This window comes from Castor canadensis, chromosome 3, assembly GCF_047511655.1.
Source record: "Castor canadensis chromosome 3, mCasCan1.hap1v2, whole genome shotgun sequence".
Classification (NCBI taxonomy): domain Eukaryota; kingdom Metazoa; phylum Chordata; class Mammalia; order Rodentia; family Castoridae; genus Castor; species Castor canadensis.
The window spans coordinates 46,118,856-46,142,363 of NC_133388.1; the positions used below are offsets into that span (position 1 = coordinate 46,118,856).

The window sequence follows — 23,508 nt, forward strand, 5'->3', positions numbered from 1 at the left end:
CAAATTTACACAGATGTGTAAATGAAAAATGCCTTTTTCCAGAATCATTTGAATTTTTAGGACTCTTGTAAACATAAATTATCTCTACTTGGCAATGTGTTGTGAAATTAAAGGAAAAAAGACCACAATCTTCCATAAATGTTAAGCCAGATCTCTTCATATAGCCTTATTAGTCATTTGTGTTATTTCATTTTCCTCTGTTCCTTTCCCCCGCTTGTTTGTATATTAGTCTTTGTTACTGATTTCTAAGAGTTCATTATGATTAAGTATGTTAACATTTTGTTATGAAACACCGCCTTTTATCCCCATATATTTTCCTGCAGTCTTTATGTTTTGATTGATAGAAGGTATATATTGAGCTACAATCATCATGTTCTTTTTTTTAATATTTTTTAATTATATTATTGATTTACTGGGGGTACATTGTGACAGTTACAGAAGTTCTTACCATATATCATAGTTGAATTCATCCCCTCTGTCATTCTCCTTTGTCACGTTCTGTTTTATGAAGAAAAAATCCACAAAGCAAAATAAGAGGTTTTGGAGGACAGAATATTGGGTCAGAGAGGAATGAGGGTTACACTTTTAGTGAATTACTTAATCCTTCATCATATGTTTGGGATTCACACACACTCTTCCCTTTGACCCACATAGATTTGTCTGAACTGGCCAAAGCTGGATTTTAGCTAATCCTTGCCCACTGGTATAAGCAGACCCAGAAAAACAAATGTTTTAAGATTAAGCATTACAATCCTGTAAACTTCTTCAGATTTATACTTTAAAACCTCCATATTTCCCACAAGAGATTCTGTGAAAGAAGTCATAAAAGAAGAATGGTGTGAGGTGAACTTTGTGTGTGTATTCACACATATGCTTGTGGGTTACAGATGTATGAAGGCATGCACAGCTATTGATCAGTGTGTAAGTAGGGCTCAATTTGTAATTAAACATAGAGTTAAAGCAGATTCTAGCTTTCCCTGGTTTAGGCCACATGTCTTACTTGGCTCTAAAATTCATATTATTTCTAAAATTTTTTCTGCCCTGCTCTCTCTTTCCTAAGCCAAGGTCTTCCTACTGTGTTTACTGACTACATTTTGTGTACAATTCTAATCTCGTTCCTGCTCCTTCTCCTAGAAAATATACTTACTCCCCTAAGTTTTCTACTAAACAGGTGTCTTTGGCTGCTTAAATTGCCATGAGAGCTCTTGCTCAGAGGTAAGCAGAACTCTATTGTCATCCCCAGGTCAGTCTTTACTCATTCACAATAAATGTTGATCAATTAGAGATCATTGTAACCTTACACAATAGTTTGCGTCTTGGTGAGTGTAAAGCCAAAATAATCATGAGGCCAAAAGATAAAAGAGATATATTCCCTGTAAGGGGTAAGGAGAGTACCGGACTTATTTCCAAAGTGATGCCCTCCTGCAAAGCCTGGAAATTGTGTGTGTGTGTGTATTGGGGTTTGAACTCTGAACTCAGGGCTTTGCACTTACTAGGCAGGCACTCTACTATTTGAGCCATGCCCTCAGCCAGAAAATCTCACTTTTTGAAGAGTATCTTTTTCTGATGGTACTGGAGTATGAACTCAGGGCCTCATACTTGCTAAGCAGGTGCTCTACCAGTTGAGCCCTCCACTATACATATTTATATGGGAAAGCACTTTAGGGACAGGCACATTTTTGAGCATGCTTAACTTAAGGTGGACATTACTGAGCATGTTCAGTCTAAGATGATAGTGTAAGAGATGCTTAAACTGTTTTTGCTGAAAAGCACTCACTATGAACCAACTAAAGACAGGAGAAAAGTATGACATTCCTGCCTCAATTTGGCATCTGTCTTTGCCTAAGTCACTCGCCTTACAGTCACTTTGGAATCCAGGTAGGACAGGATTTATGGGTAACATGTTTGAAAGGAAGGATCTGATGTTCCCCCAAAGAATGGGAACATCAGAGCTCCCCAAGGGCAATTGATAACTTCTGCTGAACCTCTCATTAAAACAAGGGCTGAGATAATGACCCACTGGAACACACTTGTGACTGGAACTGTTTGACTATGTATACCTTTTGCCTCTGCCATATTTCTTTTTCTAATTAAAGCTAAAACTCATGTCTGTACTCCCAAAGATGCTGAAGATGGGCCGAGTGCTTACTTTGCCTCTTCCCATGGTGTGTCCTGGGCTGTGTAATAAATCTCCTTTCTCTGACTTTCACCTTGTCTCTTTATTTGGTGTATAGGGGTGAGTGGCTGGACTGATATGGGGAAGCCCAGGAATTTGGGCCTGGTGTTTCAATAGTCCAAGAAAGAAAGATGGTAGACAGGAACACTTTTGGACATGTTCAGCTTGGTTCATAAAAATGGCAGATAGGGATACTTACCATCCTCCTGGTACCCACTCTGGGCCCCTCCTGCCCTTCATTGAATACCATAGGCTTTTGAACTAGACCACCTTGAGGGCAGGCTGTCCTTTTTCATAGTAAAGAATGTTCCAATATGAGCTTCAAGCATCACATAGCCTCCATGTTTAAATCTTATAAAAACCCACCCTGATAGTCTGCAGCTGGAGGTGAAGATGGGTTGGTTCTTGCCAGACTCACCTGAAAGCATTTTTAGTTTCATGGACACTTATTTCACAGGCAAAACACCAAGCCAAACATTGCTCTCCTCCCTGCTCATGAAAACAACTTTCAAATGAGTCCTTGAATCTTGTATTTTTCCTTTCTACCCCGTTCTTTGCTTTCTCCTCCTTTGCCCAAGTTGAATGCGAGTCTCAGAATATGCTGGAGAAATCTTGTGCTGCTTTAGTGTGATGCAAAATGGCTTCCCAGGATTGTCATTGTCTCGTGTGTGGTTGGAATAGTAGGGAAGCCTTGGCTGTTTAGAGATGGGGTTACCTGGAGCAGCATAAGTACAACTTCTTGTTCCTGGAAGAGACCTTTTCATCCCCTAAGGGAACGAAGTGGTGTCTTAGTTAACAGCTTGATAAGAACATAGGTAAGGAACATGTCCACTCCAGATCATGGTGACCTAATGGGCACTACATAGCAAATCAGTTTAAGCAACAGTCCCTGTGAGGCTAGATCAAGTTTTTAAAATCCCTCTCAGACACCTACTTACCTGCTCTAAGAAAACCTGAAGGAAAATAGTGACTAAGCCTGGCATGGTGGTGCATGCATGTAATTCCATCACTTAGCAGAAAAGTCAGTAGTGCTAAGGCCTGCCCGGCTACATACTGAAAACTTCTCATTTAAAAACATGAAGGCAAGAAGGTAACACACATGCACAGGAAATTAATGTGAGTCAACTCCCTGTATAGCTATCCTTATCTCAACTAGCAAAAACCCTTGTTCCTTCCTATTACTGCTTATACTCTCGCTACAACAAAATTAGAAATAAGGGCAAAATGCTTAATTGTATCATAAAGATTGGGGACAGGACTGCTTCTGGCATACTTAGCCTCTTTTCCCAAAAAGTTTTTAACGGCTGACAAAGAAAAGAACATTAGGAAAGTACATGAATGTAGGAGTTGGTCCCTAAGGTCACCTGCCTCACTTAGCTGCTGACATACTCATCTACAAACATGAACATTAACGAAAAGTCACACACAGTGCTGAACACTCATCAGGTGTGACCAATAGAATGGAGTTAGCACTGATGGCGTTCACTGTGGGTCATTTCTATCTTGCTTCATGGTGGACGGGTGGCCAGGCAAAACCTAGAAACTGACATAGCCCTGACCTTCAGGACCTGAGAGACTAAAAAGATTTAAAAAAAAAAAAAAAGAGTGCATCCCTCATTTCACCACAGGGAGCTCCAACATAGGAAGGGAGAGATCTTCAGTGAAGGTTAGGGAAGGACGTGGTCCTGTTCAAACTCTGTTGAAAGAAAATGGAGTGAGCACTTGTCACTTATGGTTTTTGCTTGGCAGCTCCTGCTGGCTTTTCATGCTTAGAGCACCACTATCAGAGAGAAGTAGAACATGAGTCAGCACCTGTGGACTTTAAGATTTTCTGGTAGCCACCTTGAAAAAGAACAAAGAGAGGGAGTGTTGGGGAAAGACAGAATGATGAATACTCAGTTATAGTTAGATAAGAGAAGGAAGCTCTGGTGTGCTGTCACACAATACAGTGACTTTAGGCAACACTTATGCTCTGTATGTCTCAAACAGCTAGAAGAAAGGACTTTGAACGTTTTCACCATAAAGAAATGATACATGGTAGGAGGAGGTGAGGAAAAGGCATGGGAACGTGAATATAGTGCAAATTCTGTGTGCACATGGATATAAATGGAAAAATAATGCTTATTGAAACTGTTCCAGGAATTGCAGGGGGGAATAAAGGAGAATGGTGGACAGTGTGAATTCAAGTATGATATACTTGATATATTGTAAGAATTGTTGTAATGCTACAATGCACCCCCACCCAGCACAACAATAAAAAAAAAAAAAAAGAAATGATATACGTTTGAGGAGATAGATAAGCTTAACTTGATTTAAACACTACATATATCTCTTGAAGGCTGGAGCTGTGGCTCAAGCAGTAAAACACCTGTCTAGCAAGCACAAAGCCCCGAGTTCAAATTCCAGTACTGCCAAAAAAAAATTACAGATAGAAATAGATATGTCACATGGTAGCCAATTAACATGTACAGTTTTTAGGTTTTTATGTATCTAGGATCAGAACTGCTATTTATCTCAACACATCTCTAGAGTCTGCCTTATTCTCCATTTTATTTTAAAATAAATATAAAGTATACCAACAATTTAATTTGTAAAAAGTACTCAAAAATAGGAGAAATCAAGTTCAATAATGTATATATTTTTAATCAAAGATTACTTTTTTTTATTTAATTTTTATTGTTTTATTACTCATATGTGCTTACAATGCTTGGGTCATTTCTCCCCCCTGCCCCCACCCCCTCCCTTACCACTCACTCCACCCCCTCTCTCTCCCCTCCACCCCCTCGATACCCAGCAGAAACTATTTTGCCCTTATCTCTAATTTTGTTGAAGAGAGAGCATAAGCAATAATAGGAAGGACCAAGGGTTTTTGCTGGTTGAGATAAGGATAGCTATACAGGGAGTTGATTTGCATTGATTTCCTGTGCGTGTGTGTTACCTTCTAGGTTAATTCTTTTTGATCTAACCTTTTCTCTAGTTCCTGGTCCCCTTCTCCTATTGGCCTCAGTTGCTTTTAAGGTATCTGCTTTAGTTTCTCTGCGTTAAGGGCAACAAATGCTAGCTAGTTTTTTAGGTGTCTTACCTATCCTCACCCCTCCCTTGTGTGCTCTCGCTTTTATCATGTGCTCATAGTCCAATCCCCTTGTTGTGTTTGCCCTTGATCTAATGTCCACATATGAGGGAGAACATATGATTTTTGGTCTTTTGGGCCAGGCTAACCTCACTCAGAATGATGTTCTCCAATTCCATCCATTTACCAGCGAATGATAACATTTCGTTCTTCTTCATGGCTGCATAAAATTCCATTGTGTATAGATACCACATTTTCTTGATCCATTCGTCAGTAGTGGAGCATCTTGGCTGTTTCCATAACTTGGCTATTGTGAATAGTGCTGCAATAAACATGGGTGTGCAGGTGCCTCTGGAGTAACCTGTGTCACAGTCTTTTGGGTATATCCCCAAGAGTGGTATTGCTGGATCAAATGGTAGATCAATGTCTAGCTTTTTAAGTAGCCTCCAAATTTTTTTTCAGAGTGGTTGTACTAGTTTACATTCCCACCAACAGTGTAGGAGGGTTCCTTTTTCTCCACATCCTCACCAACACCTGTTGTTAGTGGTGTTGCTAATGATGGCTATTCTAACAGGGGTGAGGAGGAATCTTAGTGTGGTTTTAATTTGCATTTCCTTTATTGCTAGAGATGGTGAGCATTTTTTCATGTGTGTTTTGGCCATTTGAATTTCTTCTTTTGAGAAAGTTCTGTTTAGTTCACTTGCCCATTTCTTTATTGGTTCATTAGTTTTGGGAGAATTTAGTTTTTTAAGTTCCCTATATATTCTGGTTATCAGTCCTTTGATGTGTAGCTGGCAAATATCAAAAATTACTTTCATTTTTATTTGATTTCCTTAAAACTGTTCTTTCTCCTACTGCACTGCATACTATAACCAGTTGGGCCTTTCTTTTTTTTTTTTTATTGTTTATTCACTTATTCATATGTGCATACATTGTTTGGGCCATCTCTCCCTCCCTGCCCCCTGCCCCCTTGCTCAATAATATATTTTACGTAACCAGATATATCTAAAATATTTCAATGTGAAATCAACTTAAAAATTGTTAATTAGTCAACACTAGTGGCTCACATCTGTAACCCTGGCTACTCAGGAGGCAGACATCAGGAGGATCATGGTTTGAAGCCAGACAGGGTAAATAGTTCATGAGACCCTATTCTGAAAAAACTCCACCACAAAAAAGGGCTGGTGGAGTGCCTCAAGGTGTAGGCCCAGAGTTCAAACCCCAGTACCCCCCCCAAAAAAAAGTTAATTAAATAATTTATACTTGTTGTATGCCAAGTTTTCAAAACCAGTGCGTTTTTTTCACTTGTAGTACAATCTCAACTCAAATGAGCCTCATTTCAAGGGCTTGGTAACCATGCATGGCCATGCTAGCATAAGAAGTGCAAGTCTAAAACATTCCACTCCGGAGGGTGCTGTGTTTGTAGTACGTAGGGCTCACACTTACTGAGGATGGGGTACTTCACCTTCTTGTTTTATTTCTACCCCCTATAGCCAGAAATTGGTGGGAGGCAAGAAAGGGAGAGTTTCTTTACATTTTCAAAACTTTTCCAAGTTGCAGTTAGGTTAAGCAAGGCTTGTTATCATCCTGGGGTATTTAGGGACTGAAGAGGGTCCTTTGTCAAAAGCAGACTTTCTTTGTGATGGATCAGAAGCATTCTTGGCATTCTGGGGAGTTTGATTTATGCTCTTGCCTGCTCATCACCCATTGGGGAGGCCTGGGCCTGGCTGCTTGCATAGTCTCCTTTGTGGTTTGGATTGAGAGGAATTCCCTGACCCATACTATTTTTCCTATCTAGGACTATATAGAGATAATTCACTCTGGAAACATTTCCTTCTGACTCTGGACCTCTTTCAAATGCAAATGCTCTGCCTCTGGAGTGTAGCCCATAGCCAGTATTTGCCATCTCTTTGGTGTTTGAACTTTCCAAAGCAAGCTCAAGGGTGCCATAGTGTATCATATGCAGGAATCTGTTACAGCTGGCACTGGGATGAGGAATCCATATTTCTGAAAGAATGCTTAGTCTGTGGCAAAGGCTGTCAAATTTCAGTGTGCCTAGGAGTCTGTGAGGGTGTGCACATAACCTATCCTGAGGGGCAGGCCTGGTGTGGAACTTCATTTTTAACAAGAATTTCAGCCAATTCTGAGGCAGGTGGCCTCCCTTTCTATAGTTCAGAGATACTGGTGGGGACTGGAATCTAAGTTCCTAGACAAGGAGCTCACAGCTCTGTTGTCACTTGTATTTTAGGATGAAGTTTTCATCCAGATCCTTTTTTGCCCACAGAGGGTTTCCCTTGGCAGCACGAAGCTCTGAGTGTCTTTTTTAGGGAAAGGAGCTGCTGGACAAGTTTTGTAATGTGTAGAAACTAAATGAAGCTTCTCCTGTGTGATACTAGTTTTATCATTGACTTTTTTTTGCTATCTACACCAGACTATTTTCCTTTTCTTTTATTAATTTTATTACTTAACTAATCAAGCTCGCTTTAGATAAGGTAGAAAATACAGAATAACAAAAGAAAGATATCCACTCAAATTGCTCATTTCTTTCTCACAACAATTAATTACTAACATAACTTCTGTTTGTATCTCCCTTTAAAAAAAAACTTTAATAATTATCTTAAACTTTGTTGTAAGTTTAAAACGTATGCCTGCATATTGTTTTCAATGATAGTTTTTTTCTGTGGTATACCATAATTTAATTAACCCTTTATTTTAAAACTTTTTTTTTTTTTTTCGGTGGTACTGGGTCCTCACTTGCTAGGCAGGCTTTCTACCACTCAAGCCACTCTGTCAGCCCTTTTTCTGTACTGGGTATTTTCTAGATAGGGTCTTGCAAAGTATCTGTCTGGGGCTGGTTTCGAACCTTGGTCCTCCTGATCTTTCCCTCCTAAGTAACTAGACTTGCAGGCATGAGCCACTGGCACCTGGTGCTTTTTTCCTTTTTTCAGATGGTATTAGGGATTGAACCACTGAACTTCATATCCAGCCTGTAATTCATTTTTATATGTAAATCATTTTTGTTCATTTGTATAATACATGTATCAGAAGATATTAGAAATATCTTTTTTACATAAATAATATTGTCCAGCATTGATCATTTTGTTCTGTTTTTTTCATTTAGTAATGTTTTGAGATCTATTTTCAGTTATCCAAAAATCAATGCCTTTACTATCTCTGTTCCCTTCCTATGCAAATTTAGACTGTCATCTCCCTGCCCTGTCAGTCCAATAGCTTTGTATATTACAAACAATATGTGAATATGCATGTCTTCCATATTTCTCTCTGATTATTCATTTTAATCTTATTATTACAAGATGATCAGAGAAGTGAAAAAATTTTCACTGTTTTCAATCTTTCTTTTTTTTTTTTGGTGGTACTGGGGTTGAACTCAGGGTCTCAAACTTGCTAGGCAGGTGCTCTACCACTTGAGCTATTCCACCAACTCTACCAGCCCCTTGTTTTTTATTTCTTTGCAAATTTAACTCTTTCTTTCCTTCCTTCCTTCCGGGGATCAAAGTCAGGGCCTTGCACATGCCAAGTAAGTACATTCTGCCCATGAGCTACATCCCCCATACCCAAGGTTAAATATTTTTTCCTTATTTAAAATACATTCCTATTTCTCCTTTTATGCATTGCAGTTTGTGACTTTAGCAACTATTATATTAGGACATTATTTTTCTTATTTACCCACTGTCATCTAATTTATAAATATCTCCCCAGTTTATTCTTTTTTATCTTTGTTTATGAAAATTTTGTTATATACATACATATATTTAAAAATGTTTAACATTTAAATATTGAAATATTTCCATCATACTACTTTTGCATAACTAATAACTTTTATTTCTTTTTTTCAAAAAGCATGATTATGAAAATTTGTTAAAATGCAAATACATTGAAAGAACAATGTGGACTCCATGAAATTTTACCTTTAGAGATAAGAATTATTAACATTTTAAAGTATATCCTCCCAGCCAGATGCTGGTGGCTCATACCTGTAATTCAAGCTGCTCAAGAAGCAGAGATCAGGAGGATCAAGGTTCAAGTCCAGCCTGGACAAAAAAAAAAAAGAAAGCGAGACCATATCCCATATCTCAAAAATACCCAACACACACACACACACACACACACACACACACACACACACAAACGGCTGCTGGAGTAGCTCAAGTGGTAAAGTGCCTGCCTCACAAGTGTGAGGCCCTGAGTTCAAATCCCAGTTCTGTCAAAGTATAAATATATTCTTCCAGATTATTTCTGTGCATATATAATGTTCATGTAATATTTTTACCAAAATAAAATCATATAGAATATACCATTGTAATTGGTATGTTCTATATGATTTTATTTAAACATTTTAAGTTATTTTATTTATTTAGTTTAAAATTTAAGTGATATTAAGTGTTCTAATGAATCACTGTCTAGTGCTACACACTATTATATTTGAGGACACACATCATTTATTTAGCCAATCTCTTACTTTTGAATATTTGGATTGTTTTAAATATGATTATCTTGCAAGAATTTGTCTGGTGTTTTCATAGGACAAGCAATATTTCACACATAGTCTCTTCCCAAGGGGGAAAAGAGGGCTCTTTCAACAAATGTCAATTCATTCTAGGACTGAAAATGTATATCATCCTGATACACTGAGTTATCACACGTCCTTCCCTTTAGGCTCTGGGAAGTCCTCATCAGTAAATTAAAGATTTGCACTGTAGTTTTTCCTCTTATCTTCTCCAAGTCTTCCAGGGCTATCATAGTCTATCTGAACACTGGCCTCTAGAAATGTCACACTGCCACCTGTACAGCGTTATGTAGTATTCCTGTTTAGACTAGACCGCATTCAAATCAGATGTGAGTGGTGTCTTTCCAGTAATCTATGATTTAGGAGATAATGTTCTCCAACTTCAGGGTATATCATATGCACCTGAAGGGGTGCATTAAACACAGATTGCCAGGCCCCAGCCCCATAACTTCTGATTCAGTAGGTCCTTGATGGCACCCAAGAATTTGCACTTCTGACAAGTTCCCAGGTGCTACATATGTTAACGTTCTGGGGGCCATATTTTGAGAATCTATGGTTTAGGCTCTTTCCCCCCAACTACCACATTGCAGTCACTTCCCAGCTTAAACCCCTTTTATGGTTTCCTCCTGTCTATAGGACAAAGTCCAGACTTCTTGGCAAGACACATGAGTCTTTCAAGCTCTGGCCTTGAGCTGGTTCTCTCCAGGCTCACTCTTCACATGAGCCAGCTACCCAGATTGTTTTTTCTTTTTTTCTTGCCACAGGAGCCTGACCTATTTTGCATTATTATCAACAAGTTCTGTGCCCTATGCCTTCTGCACAGGCTGGCAAGGAGACTGGACCATAGAAGAGGGAGAGAGAAGCTGCAGTGTGTTTTCCCTGTGCTCCTTGCCTCCAAGGTATTTTTCTTTTACCTAAAGTCTAAATATATTGAGTTCTTTCTACAGTTAAAGAGCTTGCTGAGTTCTGGTCATTTTCCCCTCCATTTGACCTATTAGTCAAGGCTTTGAGCTTGCTAGGCAGGTGTTCTACCACTTGAGCCACATCTCCAGCCTGCATTCTGTCTTCCTGGCAGTTTTTGAACTGGACATTGGTTTTCTACACTCAGGCTGGAGCATACACTACGGGTTCTCCTAGTTCTCAGACTTTTGGGTTGGACTAGAACTAACCACTGGGTTTCCAGTGTGCAGGCCACAGACTGGGACTTCTCAGCCTCTAGAATTGTGTGAGTGAATTCCTTACAACGAATCTGTCTATATGAGTTCTGTAGAATCTGCTTCTCTGGAGAGCCCTAATACAGAGACAATAACAAATTTAAATACAAATATAGAAAGTAACATGATTTAAAAAACCATAGCTCTATCATAAGTGCAAGCATTAATAAGATTGTAACACACGCCGTAGCTTTTTTCAGATTCAGGTGCCATAAACCAAGACTAATAACATCTACTTTCCAAATTTTGTCCTTCAAAATCATCTCAACATCCCTACCTCACTGTAAGTATGCAGTACTTTGAAGTATCTACTGACCCAAATGTAATACCTTATTAGTATTGAGACAGGAAATTTAGAGAAAGTACCCAAACCAGGTTATGGGGAACAGGTGGTCTCCTCACAGATCATCTTATGGGGAAACTCCACCCAGAACCACCCTTTTTGAAATAGCATTTTCATTTGGACCCAAACTGGAGCATACACACAAGGGCCCCTAAATACAGCACCTTGAATTCACATGCACAGTCAATCACCAAAAGCCACTCCAAAGAATCACCCAAGTGTCCTCCCCTCTGCTCAGCCCTTGTAGTACGTAAATACTCACCGAAAGTCAGCAGTGCTCTTGAGCTACGGGTACCGCTCTCAAGCCAGCTCACCAGGAGCCCACTCACTGCCCCCGCAACTTCCTTAAGGAGTCTATTTTCCTGCTTTCAATGCTCTCACTCACTCTCAATAAAACTTTGCTGCTGCTTTGCAATCTGTGTCTCCATCCAATTCTTTGCTCAGGGCACCAAGGACCCTGAGATCTGTTCAACCAGGTCTTCTAAGACCACGCACAGGTAACAGTATTAATTAATAAGGGATCATTGATTAATGAGCTAAGTAAAATTTATTCCACAAGTGTTTATTTTATGCTTGTATGAGAGTAATTTTATTGTCTTTCAAAAATTGTTCTCTACTATATGAAGCACTAGGGATAAATTGTCACCACTTCTGTTGCTAGAGATTTTGGGGCTGGATGCATGGCTCCTGCCTTGCAAGTGCGAAGCCCTGAGTTCAAACCCCAGTACCTGCAAAAAATAAAAATTGTCTTCAGGTTGGTGACAAGATTTTGCATACTACCCGCACTCACAGGATGGGAAGCAAATGATTTTCCTCTGTAGACTGAGAAATAGGAATTCAGGCTTATCTTTTTATTGTTCTCTGCAGCCCTACTCCATAGGATGTAATAAGTGATCTCACTGGCAGCTTTTTTGGGTATTATAAATAAGTCCTATCTGTAGATCTTTAAGGAGAAATGAAAATCTGTACATAGTAACAGGTTACAAATTTGTCCAAAAGTAACATTATTTATCTTCCTAGTTTTTCTCTACATGTCAACTCTGCTGGCTTTGCTTTCAAGATTTTAATTTCCACATGTTCACTTTGTTTTTTAAATTTTTGTAACTTTCTTTTCTTCTTCCATGACCATATCTTCCCTAATCTTCATGATGATTTTTTTACATTTTTTATTAGTATATACTAATTGTCCAAAATAATGGATATCATGATGACATTTTCATAGATGTGTATAATGTACTTTGATTGTATTCTCACTCCACCTTTATCCCCTCATGTCCCTCCTCCTACCTCCTGCTAGTCCCTTTCCTCTTCCCACATAGTCTCCCTTTACCTTTCATATCTTTTAAAAACATGGGTTCCTCATGTGAGAGAAAACATATGATAACTTGCTTAGCATGATGACCTTCATTCTATCCGTTTTCCTGTAAGTGACATAATTTCTCTCTTTATAGCTGAATAATACTCCACTGTGTATAAATACCACATTTTCTTTGTCTATTCATCAGTTGATGCAACTAGGCTGCTTCCATAGTTTGTCTACTGTGAATACTGCTGCTATGAACATGAGAGTGCAAGTGTCTGAATTGTATGTGGACTTGCATTCCTTCAGATATATGCCCAGGAGTGGTAGAGCAGGATCATATGGTACTTACGTTTTCAGTTTTTTGAGGAAGCTCCATACTGCTTTCCATACAGGCTGCACTAACTTACATTCCACCAGAGTGTATAAGGGTTCCTATCTCTCTGCACCCTTGACAAAATTTGTTGCTTTTTGTTTTCTTGATGATAACTATTCTGATGGGTAATGTAGTTTTGATTTGCCTTTACTCATGATTACAGATAGAAGTATTTTCTCATATATTTATTGACCATGTTTTGAGAAGTGTTTATTCAGCTCTTTTGACCATCTATTGATTGGTTATTCTTTCAGTGTTTAGTTTTTTGAGTTCTTTGTATATTCTGTATATTAATCTCCTATTGGATGAAGAGCTGAAAAAGATTTCCTACCATTCTGCAGGCTGTTTCTTTCTTTCTGGTAATTGTTTCCTTTGCTGTGTAGAAGCTTTAAGATTTGATGTAATCTCCTTTGTCAATTCTGGCTTTTCTTTTCTGAGTTATTGAAGTCCTATCCACAAAATTGTTGCCTTTGCCTATGTCCTGAAATATTTCTCCTATATTTTCCTCTCGTGGTTTCAAAGTGTCAGGTCTAACATGAAGGTCTTTGATCCATTTTGAGTTGATCTTTGCACAGGGTAAGAGGGTTCTAGTTTGAGTCTTCTTATGTATGGTTATCCAGTTTGCCCAGCACAACTTGTTAAAGAGGCAGTCTTTTCTCTAACGTATACTTGTGGCATCTTTGTCAAAAACCAAATTTGTATGGGTTATCTGTTCAATTCCATTTGTCTACATCTCTGTTTTCATGCCAGTACATGTTCTTTTTGTTATTATGGCTCTGTAGTATAATCTGAAATCAGGTATTGTGATATCTCCAGCATTGTTCTTTTTGGTCAGGATTGCTTTGGCTATTGGGGTCTTTTGTGTATCTATATGAATTGTATGATTGTTTTTTTTGGTCTCTGTGAAGAATGCCATTTGAAATTGATGGGGATCACATTGAATCTGTAGACTGATTTTGGTAACGTAGACATTTTCACCATATTAATTCTGCTGATCCATGAAATTGGGAGGTCCTTCATCTTCTAGTGGCTTTTTCAGTTACTTCTTTCTTCAGTACTTTATAGTTTTAGTCCAGAGATTTTTTTCACCTACTTTTTAAATTTTATTTCTACATGGGGTTTTTTTTTTTTTTTTGAGTTATTGTAAATCAGATTGTTTTCTTTTTTTTTTAAATGGTGAAAACAAATCTGTATTTAGAATTAGCCAGCTGGACTCAGTTTAGGTGACTCCAATTTTGTTGGCAACATCCCAATCATCATGATCAGGAGCCAGTAGAACAGATGCCTTCTTCTGTCCATCAGACTTGATCAGCATTATTGACCTTAGGCACATCAATGTCATAGAGCTTCTTCACAGCCTGTTTGATCTGGTGCTTGTTGGCCTTGATATGCACAATGAACACAGTGTGTTGTTGTCTTCTGTCTTCTTCATGGTTGACACAATGATCAGAGGCTTGATGATAGCCTAGTAGTCAAGCTTGTTTCTCCTGGGGACACTCTTCCTAGGGTATTTGGGCTCCCTCTGGAGCCCCAGCATCTTGGGCCACCTGAAGGTGGGTGACATACATATCTTCTTTTGGTGGCTGTGGACGCCTCTCAGTACTGCCTTCTTGGCCTTCAAAGCCTTTGCTTTGGATTCAGCTTTGGGAAGGGCAGGAGCTTCCTTCACTTTCAGAGCCATCTTGGTAAAAAGGGGGATTTTCTTTATTTTTAGTTCAGCGTTCTTCTTTTTCTTTATTTCTTCATTATTGGTGTGTAGAAAAGCTAATTGGTTTTGTACATTGATTTTTGTATCCTGCTACTTTATTGGAAATGTTTATCAGACCTAAAAGTTGTCTGTGGAGTGTTTAGTGTCTTTTAAGTATAAGAAAGGATCATATCATTTGTGAATAGGGATATTTTAACTTTTTCTTTTCCTATTTATATTCCTTTTATTTCTTTCCCTTGGCTTATTGCTCTGGTTAAGATTTCAAGCACACTATTGATAAGAGCGGAGTGGACACCCTTGTCTCATTCCTTATTTTAGAGGAAATGTTTTCTGTTTTTCCCCATTGGGTATAATGTTGGATACAGGTTTGTCATTTATTGCCTTTATTATGTTGATGCATGATCCTTCTATTACTAGTTTCTTCAGGGGTTTTTTTTTTGTAATCATGTATGGATGTTGAATTTTCTTTCTTTTTTTTTTTTTTTTTGTGATGGCACTGGGATTTGGACTCAGGGTTTTTGCTCACAAAATAGGTGCTCTGCCACTTGAGAAACACCTCCAGTCCATTTGCTCTGGTTATTTTAGAGATGGAGATTCATGAACTATTTGCTAGGGCTGACCTTGGACTACAGTCTTCCTGATCTCATTCTCCCAAGTAGCATGGATTACAGGCATGAGTCACTGGCACCTGGTTGGATGTTGACTTTTGTCAAAAGCTTTGTCTGCATCTATTGAGAAGACCGTATGAGTTTTGTCCTTCATTCTATTTATGTGGTAGAATATGTTTATTGGTTTGTGTATTTTGAATGATTTTGCATCCATGGAATGAAATTAACTTGATCATGGTTATGAGGTTTCTAATGAGTTAACTTTGTAAGTATTTTATTGTTGATTTTTGTGTTTATGTTCATCAAGGAAATCAGTCTATAGATTTCCTTTTTTTGTTCTATCCATATGTGGTTTTGGAATCAGTGTAACTAGCTCTATAAAGTGAGTTTGGAAGTATTCCTTCCCTTTTTGTTTTATGGACTAGTTTTAAAATCATTGCTGTTAGTTCTTCTTTTAAGGTCTGTTAGAATTTAGCAGTGAATACATCTGGTCCAGGACTCTTTTTTGTTGGGAGACTCTGTATCACTGCTTAAATCTCATTGCTTAGTTTAGATCAGTTTAGATTGTTTATATCTTCTTTATTCAGTTTTCATAGCATATATTTCTCTGTCATTTCTTCTTGGTTTTCCAATTTATTGAAATATAGGTTTTCAAACTATTTCCTAATTATCCCTAAATTTCATTGGTATTTATTGGGATAGTCCCTTTTTCATCTCTAATTTTATTTACATTGGTCTTCCCTCTTTCTTTTGGTTAGTTTGGCTAAAGGTGTGTCAGTCATGTTTCTGTCCTCATAGAACCAACTCTTTGTTTCAGTGGTCCTTTGTATTGTTCTTTTGGTGTTCATTTCATTAATTTCCACCATGATTTGTTTTTGTGTTTTTCAATATACTTACTTGGTTTTGACTTGTTCTTGCTTTTATAATGGGTTGAGATGCAGCATTAAATTATGTAAAGCCTCTGTGATTTTTTTTTTAATGGAGTCACTCATAGCTATCAATTCCCTTTTTAGAACCAAAGGTTATGGTAAGTTGTATTTTCATTTGCATTTGATTATAGGAATTTTTAAATTTCCTCTCTAATTTCTTCAATGACCCACTGGTCATTCCAAAGTGTATTGTTCATCTGTGTACTTGTATAGTCTCTGCAGTTTCTCTTTGTATTGATTTATAATTTTATTCTATTATGATCTGATAAGGCACCAAAACATTTCAATTTTTTTGTATTTGTTTATTCCTTTATATCTTAAAATGTGACCTATTTTGAAATAAGTTTCATGATCTTAAGAATGTGTAATGCATCTGTAGGATGGGATATTCTGAAGATGCCTATTAAGTCCATTTGATCTATGATACAGTTTAGCTTGGGATTTTGTTTGTTGAGTTTTTTTCTGTATGAACTATTGATGATAGTGGGGTACTGAAGTTACCCACTACATTATATTTCAACCTATCTGACCCTTAATAGTCAGTAGTGTCTGTGTTATTAAATTGATTGTGCCAATGTTCAATGAACATATATTTAGATTTTTTTGGTGGGACTGGGATTTTGAACTCAGGGCTTTATGCTTGCAAAGTAGATACTCTACCAGTTGAGCCACACCTTCAACCCATTTTGCTCTGGTTATTTTGGAGATGGAATGTTTCAAACTATTTGCCCGGGCTTGTCTCAAACCTTGATCCTCCTGATCTCAGTCTCCCAAGTAGCTAGGATTACAGGAATGAGCTAGTGGTACCTGGCTGGTAATACTTTCTTGCAGCTTCCAGTATTTTTTCTTTGTTCTGTACTCTTGGCATTTTAATTATAACATGATGTGGAGGGGTCCTCTTCTGGTCATGTCTAGTTGGGGTAGACATTCAAATGGTGTTGCCTATATTTGTATATGCATTTCTTTTCCTAGATTTGGAATTGAGTAGGTTTTCTGTACTTTTAGGCTGTCTCACTTCTCTCTTCAATATCACAGGTACATAAGTATAGTCTCTTAATCCAAGAGGCTTTGAATGTTGTGGTTGTGATTTTTTTTTTTTCCTTTAATGTTATCTGAATGTCATAACTCCTTAAGCTTGTGTTCGGGTCCTGAGAATCTTCCTTCTGCCTTGTCTAGTCTATTGGGGATGCTTTCCATTGACTTTTTTTTTTTTCAGTACAAAGGTTTGAACTTAGGGCTTCACACTTGCTAGGCAGGTATTCTACCACTTGTGCCACTCTCCAGCCCTCCATTGAGTTTTCATTTGATTTATTGAGCTTTTCATCTTCCTCCCCCCTCCAAAACAAATCCTATCTCTTTGTTGAATTTCTCATCCAAATCTTGAATTAACTTCTTTATCTCATTCATCTGTTTATTTGAATTTTCTTTGAGGTCATCAATCCTTATTAAAACTCCTCTTTTCAATTCCTTTTCTCAAATTTCAATCATTTCAATATTTTTGAATTGAGTTATTGATGAGTTATAAACTTTTGGAGGAGTCCTATTGCCTTACTTTTTCATATTTCCTGTGTTTCTATGTTGTAATTTGTTCATTGTTGGGATGGATATCTTTCACTTTTATGTAGCAGTTTTTGGGTTTTTTTTAGTATTGGGGTTTGAACTCAGGGCCTACACCTTGAGTCACTCCACCAGCCCATTTTTGAGTCACTCCACCAGGATTTTTTTGAGATAGGATCTCATAAACTCTTTGCCTGGGCTGGTTTCAAAAGTCCAGGTCCTTTGCCTCCCAAGTAGCTAGGATTACAGAAGTGAGCCACCAACATCCAACTGTAGGAGTCTTTTTAGTGAAGAATCTTCTCTTGAGGACTCAGTCCCCAGTAACTGTGGCTGTGGCTTCAGCTGCCCCAAACTAGTCCCAGGGACCTAGAGCTGGAGTTGTGAACTATTTCCCACATTTTCTTTGCTTCTCCTTTATGATTTCCAATACTTATCTCTTTATTTCCTTGAATATAGCCTCTCTTTTGTTATGTTGACTCTTCTCATTCATAGAGTCACATGGAGGAAACTTCTAATCCACTATTTTACCTCAATGATAATAATAACTTATTGTTCAGAGTTTTCCTTGAATAATTTTTGGTTCCTTAAAGTTGTATTTTGTCTTTTTTCTTTTTTTAGCATGGATTTAAATCTTTAATGTTAGGAGATTTCCTCAGAGCATGTTTAAGAGAACAGAACTGAAAAATGCATTGGAAGCTCTAGATATATTGATTTCTCTGGCACTTCTTCCCTCCTCACTCTTCCTTAATACCCTCTCTTCACGCTCCCCTGTTTCCAACTTAGGTAGTTCCTCTTTTCTTTCAAGGTTTAACTCAAGCAGTATCTCAGTTTTGGAAGTGGTTTTGGTGTCCTACCCTGTCCCACTACTTTTACATACCCTTGTATCACCCTACATAATTTGTGAACTACTTGCAGATAAGCACCTAAGTTTGGATCCACTTGTGTCCCCAACTCCTATGTATGCCATAGTAACATACATATTGTCAATGCCCAGTAATTACTTGGGGAAAAAAATGACTGTATGAATGCCTACCTCCAATATGCACTTTATTTGCATTTTCTATTTTTAATCCTCACAATAACTCCATGTCATCCTGCTTTTTTTCATGGATCTTTTCCTCTTTTATTAGTGCAAAGTAATTGAACTAAAGGATTTCATTGTGATACTTGCTGCATCACAATTTTTTTTCAATTGTGTAAAGACTAGTAGAAAACATCAACTGATAAAATATTCAGCAAGTGAATGCATTGATATGCAAAAGAACAGCTTTTGTTTTGTTACTTGGTTTAAAGCAGAGAAATAAATGACTAAGATTGATGAAGTCTTAATATGTACCTGACACTGTTCTAAATAGGCACTTTTTATACTTAGAGTAACTTATCAAAAAAAAAAATCCATTGATTTATAGATGAAAAGTTGTGGCTCAGAGAGATTAAGCAATATGCCTATGATCACACAATTATGTTTTAAAATTAGATCTCTATAGATCCCAAGCCTGTGTTTGGAGGGCCTCTGGAGGATCCATTATAGGCAGGATGTTCGCTTTGGTGGGATTTTTGGTACTCTGATAGGATAAAACCCTCCCTTGTCCTGTCCACCCAACTTCCTTATGACTACCCTGAGTGTGGTTTTGTACTCCCATTTAGAATGCTGATCTGCTTTTGGACCCAGGCTTTCATAGGATCCAGGGAAGCAGTCTTACTAAGTCCCTGGTAACTGAAACCCTGATTTAGTTTTCTGTTTCCACCCTGTTACATGACTGAACTGCTTAGAGCATAATCCTTATAAATTGTCAACTTTGTATGTATCAGCATGATTCTTAGCTATAGTGATCAATAATACCATTCTCTTGTTAATGACTGCATTAAGTGGCATCTGTCCCTTTGCATGAACAAATCACATTATATATGTTTTTTTCTGTTGATTAACTGAAATAAAAAGGCATTTCCAACAGCTGTACCTCTTTAACTCCTGCTGTTACTTCTTTGTAGCTTAGTACCAAGATGGCAGATGAAGTAAACAAAAGGAGTTCTTTGTTCCCTCACCTTGCCCATGCCTTACATAGGCACTGACTATGGAACTAAGCTAATAATAAATGAACTTTGCAGGCCTAAATGTCATATGTAACACATTGGACATGCAGGAAATTCTAGAACTTTTTTTTTATCCAAGCCATTTCTCCACTGAGCAGCATCAGAGAATGCATCTAGAGACATGATCATACCCAGGAATGTTTGTGTTATTGGTCTTAATTTCTTATATTTTTTTATCCCCAGTTCATAGGATATAGGTCCAACTTAAGTTTTATACGTCCAAGGCCAGATTACAGTTATGATCTTTGTTACCAAAGCAAACTTATGCATTTTCCCACATCTGATTAATGAATTATTACCTTCTATATAGTAATTCTCTCAAACCATTAATCATTTAACCTTTCCCTCAGGCATGAGATAGAGTTTTATTTTTGTGCTTCCTAACAGTATTCTTTTGGCAGAGTAAGTCATAAAAGCTCAAGTGTATTCATTTTCTTTTCAATTTGTGGATTTAATCTACCATAAAGCATTCTGACTACATAAAGAAAGGAACTGTGTTAAAAGCAAGTATTATTAGTGTAATACTTCCTCTGAGCACAATTGCCAACCAAAATATTCAATTTCCTTTTAAAAGAAATTCGGTGGGAATTATTAGTTTGTTAAGGGTTTATGTGTATAAAAATATCATAGCCAAGGTAATATGCCCTGCAATGTAATGTCATGTGTATAGGCTTCCAAAAGGGAGATTTTAGGATCTGTAATTTCCCTTGTTTGGGAGATGGCCCACTTCTTCTCATTAATGGAATGCTAGAAAAGTATGCTTTTAGCATTTTAGGCCAGTCTTGGATATAATTGTCAGTGTCACTTTGTGCTGGGGCATTTATGTAAATGTCCAGGTGGAATAATTAATATTAACATAATATTCTCTATTTGAACACATGGTACATCTATACTATAAAAATAAATGAAATCAACTGAAAAAAATGAATGCAATCAATTTACAATCTTTGTCCCAATTTATTTTCTGTAAATATTTGAAGTATTAATTCTAGCTTATCTTTCCTTTCCCACCTTGCTCTCTTTGCTTAGAAATCAACACTGGAAAAACCATCTGTTCTTTTTCAGTCTCAAAGTGGAAGCCATACTCCCACCCGACTGCTGGCCCAAAGAAGGTTACGGTGAGTTTGTGGCCAGGCAACGCAGGGCCTGACCCCATCTTTGCTCCTGGAGGGGGCTGGACAAGCACTGCTCACACAGGGCCACAGCTGTTGCTAACCAGCCTTTTTTTCTTTCCCAGCAAAACACAGAGGGAGTCAAGTCTCCTTAAGCACACTGGACATTGGCATTTTATTTTCTACAAACAGGCAGGTGGTCCTAATGCAGCCTGTCTCCAGGTCACCCCCATCTTCTTTGTCTTCGTGGACATTGGTCTGCCCACCCTTAAGCTCTGAGCTAGTCTCTTGAGGCTTTGGGGTGAAATATGATGCAAGAGGAGGGAGGGAAATCTTAGAAGTAGAACAAAGCCATTTGAGAGCTGTCGCATCAGCCTAGGACTTTGATTTTGTGTGTTTGTGTTTGAAATGCTGGTTACTATAGCTACCATGAGCAATGGATATAAAGGAACCAGGCAGTGGCTTTTTAGGAGAACTGTGTATCACATTTTCTTTTTGAGCTTTTCTTGCACTGAATGTCAAGTCAAGGATACCTACTTTAATTAATGGTTGAACTGAAATCGAAAATGAATCATCATTAGACACTTGACAATGATCATCTGTAATCTCAGGGTAAGATTTCCAGTTTTGTGCCTGCTTTGCAAGTGTGAATGACACAGAACTAATCAGGAAGAGAGTCTCAGAAACCCATTTTAAGCTTATTCACATCACTGCTTATTTAAATGCTCAATTTCAGATTTACTAATTTGAATGAACAATTGGTAGCAATCACCTTTTTCTCTGTTTCCCTTGGATGATTAGATGAGCACTTTCTTCCGTATCATTAGACATTCCAAAGGTTCAAGAGTATGAACCATGGAGTCTCATGTGGATGTTAGAAAGACTTTTTATAACAGCCGCACAACTTTAGGATATTTCCTTAGTTTATAATTTTTTTTCTCTTCAGTGGCCTGCACATTGTCTAAACGGCTATCATAAACGCTTAACTTCTCTGTCACTTGAGTTGCCCAGCTCTATGATCAGAGGCCATTTTGTCTGTAAAATTTGCCTCATAAACCTGCACTGCAAACTGAACAAAACAGACACTTATAATAAAGATCTCTTCAACCTTAACAGAGAAGCGAAAAGCAAACAGCTTCTCTACGTCTGATGGAAATAATTACCAATTTCAGAGTTCCCACAGAGAAGCCTCGCTCCATGATGCATGGAAAAATTTCCAGAACATAATCTAATAATAGCAATAGAAATAGAAATACTAAATAAATACTCCAACAAACCTGTAGCTCATATCGCTAGTGGAAATTCAGCATGCTGACAGTGTGTGAGGTTTTTCCTGTGACTCAGAGCGTGTAAAAGGTATGCACCCAGCCTTAGTGGTGTGCTATTGAGGGGTGGGATGTCAGTGTGCTTTTCACATGGAAAAAGTGTGCAGAAAAGGAATAGGGCTTGCTTATGGTTATCTTGCACAGAGGCAAGTTTATTATGGATGCAAGCATTCTCATGTTCACATTTAAGGAGGCCTGGTCTTTTCATACTCTGTCTCTTTTTGCATTGTCTTTTCACTGTGAAACTTTATTCTAGTACCTTGCTGACCTAGTGTGGTGATCAGAGGTAATTATTTTCCCAATAACTTTTAAAATATGTGCAAGTAATGCATATTCATGATAAAAAACTGAAAATAGAATCAACTGTAGTTCTGTCACTTGCATTTTAGTGCACACTATTATGTATTTTCCCTGTCATATTCATAGTATGGATAAAATAACCATGTAGGGGTTTTTGCAAAAATTACATTATACAATATATAATTCTATACTTTTATGTTTTGCACATGTACCTTGTTAATATCTAAATATATGAGTAAATATACTTGTATAATTTTGTTTTAATGATGAAATAGTAGTGTACTAATGTGGGTGTGGTGACAAATGCCTGTAATCCCAGCTACTTGGGAAGCACAGGCAGAGGGGTCCAGAGTTTGAGACCAGCCCAGGCAAAGGTAGCTGTGAGACCCTGTCTCAAAATCAAAATAAAAGCAAAAGGGCTGGGGTGTAGCTCAAGTGGTAGAGCATTTGCTTAGCATGCCAGAGGCCATGGATTCAACCCACACTACCACAAAAAGGTATTATATAGAATTTATATAGTTAATAAAGTTAACTAATTCTTTGTGGCTTACACTTTTAGTTTGTTCGTACTTTCTTTTTTTTTATGAAGTGGATACACTGGAAAAAATATTATCATTAATGTTTGCACATATCTTTAAATACAAATACATAATTATTGGTTGATCAGTATGAGTCTAGCTGTGTTATTAAGCCTAGCAACTTACAGATCAGATATGACATAAAAACACTTCCTCTGAAGGATCCATATCCTACCCCTATTGACATCACAAAAATAGCTAGCTGCTGAAAGTGACCTTGAACCTGGTACTCCTTTCTACTTTGGCAATCTTGGCAGGTAAGAATTTAGCATCAGGGAGAGAGAAAAGAA

The 23,508-nt window shown here is 37.7% G+C and overlaps 1 pseudogene; it reads right to left on the bottom strand.

Annotated features, from left to right (window-relative positions):
* Positions 1-14,226: 14,226 nt before the first annotated feature.
* On the bottom strand, positions 14,227-14,688 carry LOC109696069 (large ribosomal subunit protein uL23 pseudogene; annotated as a pseudogene).
* Between the last annotated feature and the right edge of the window lie 8,820 nt (positions 14,689-23,508).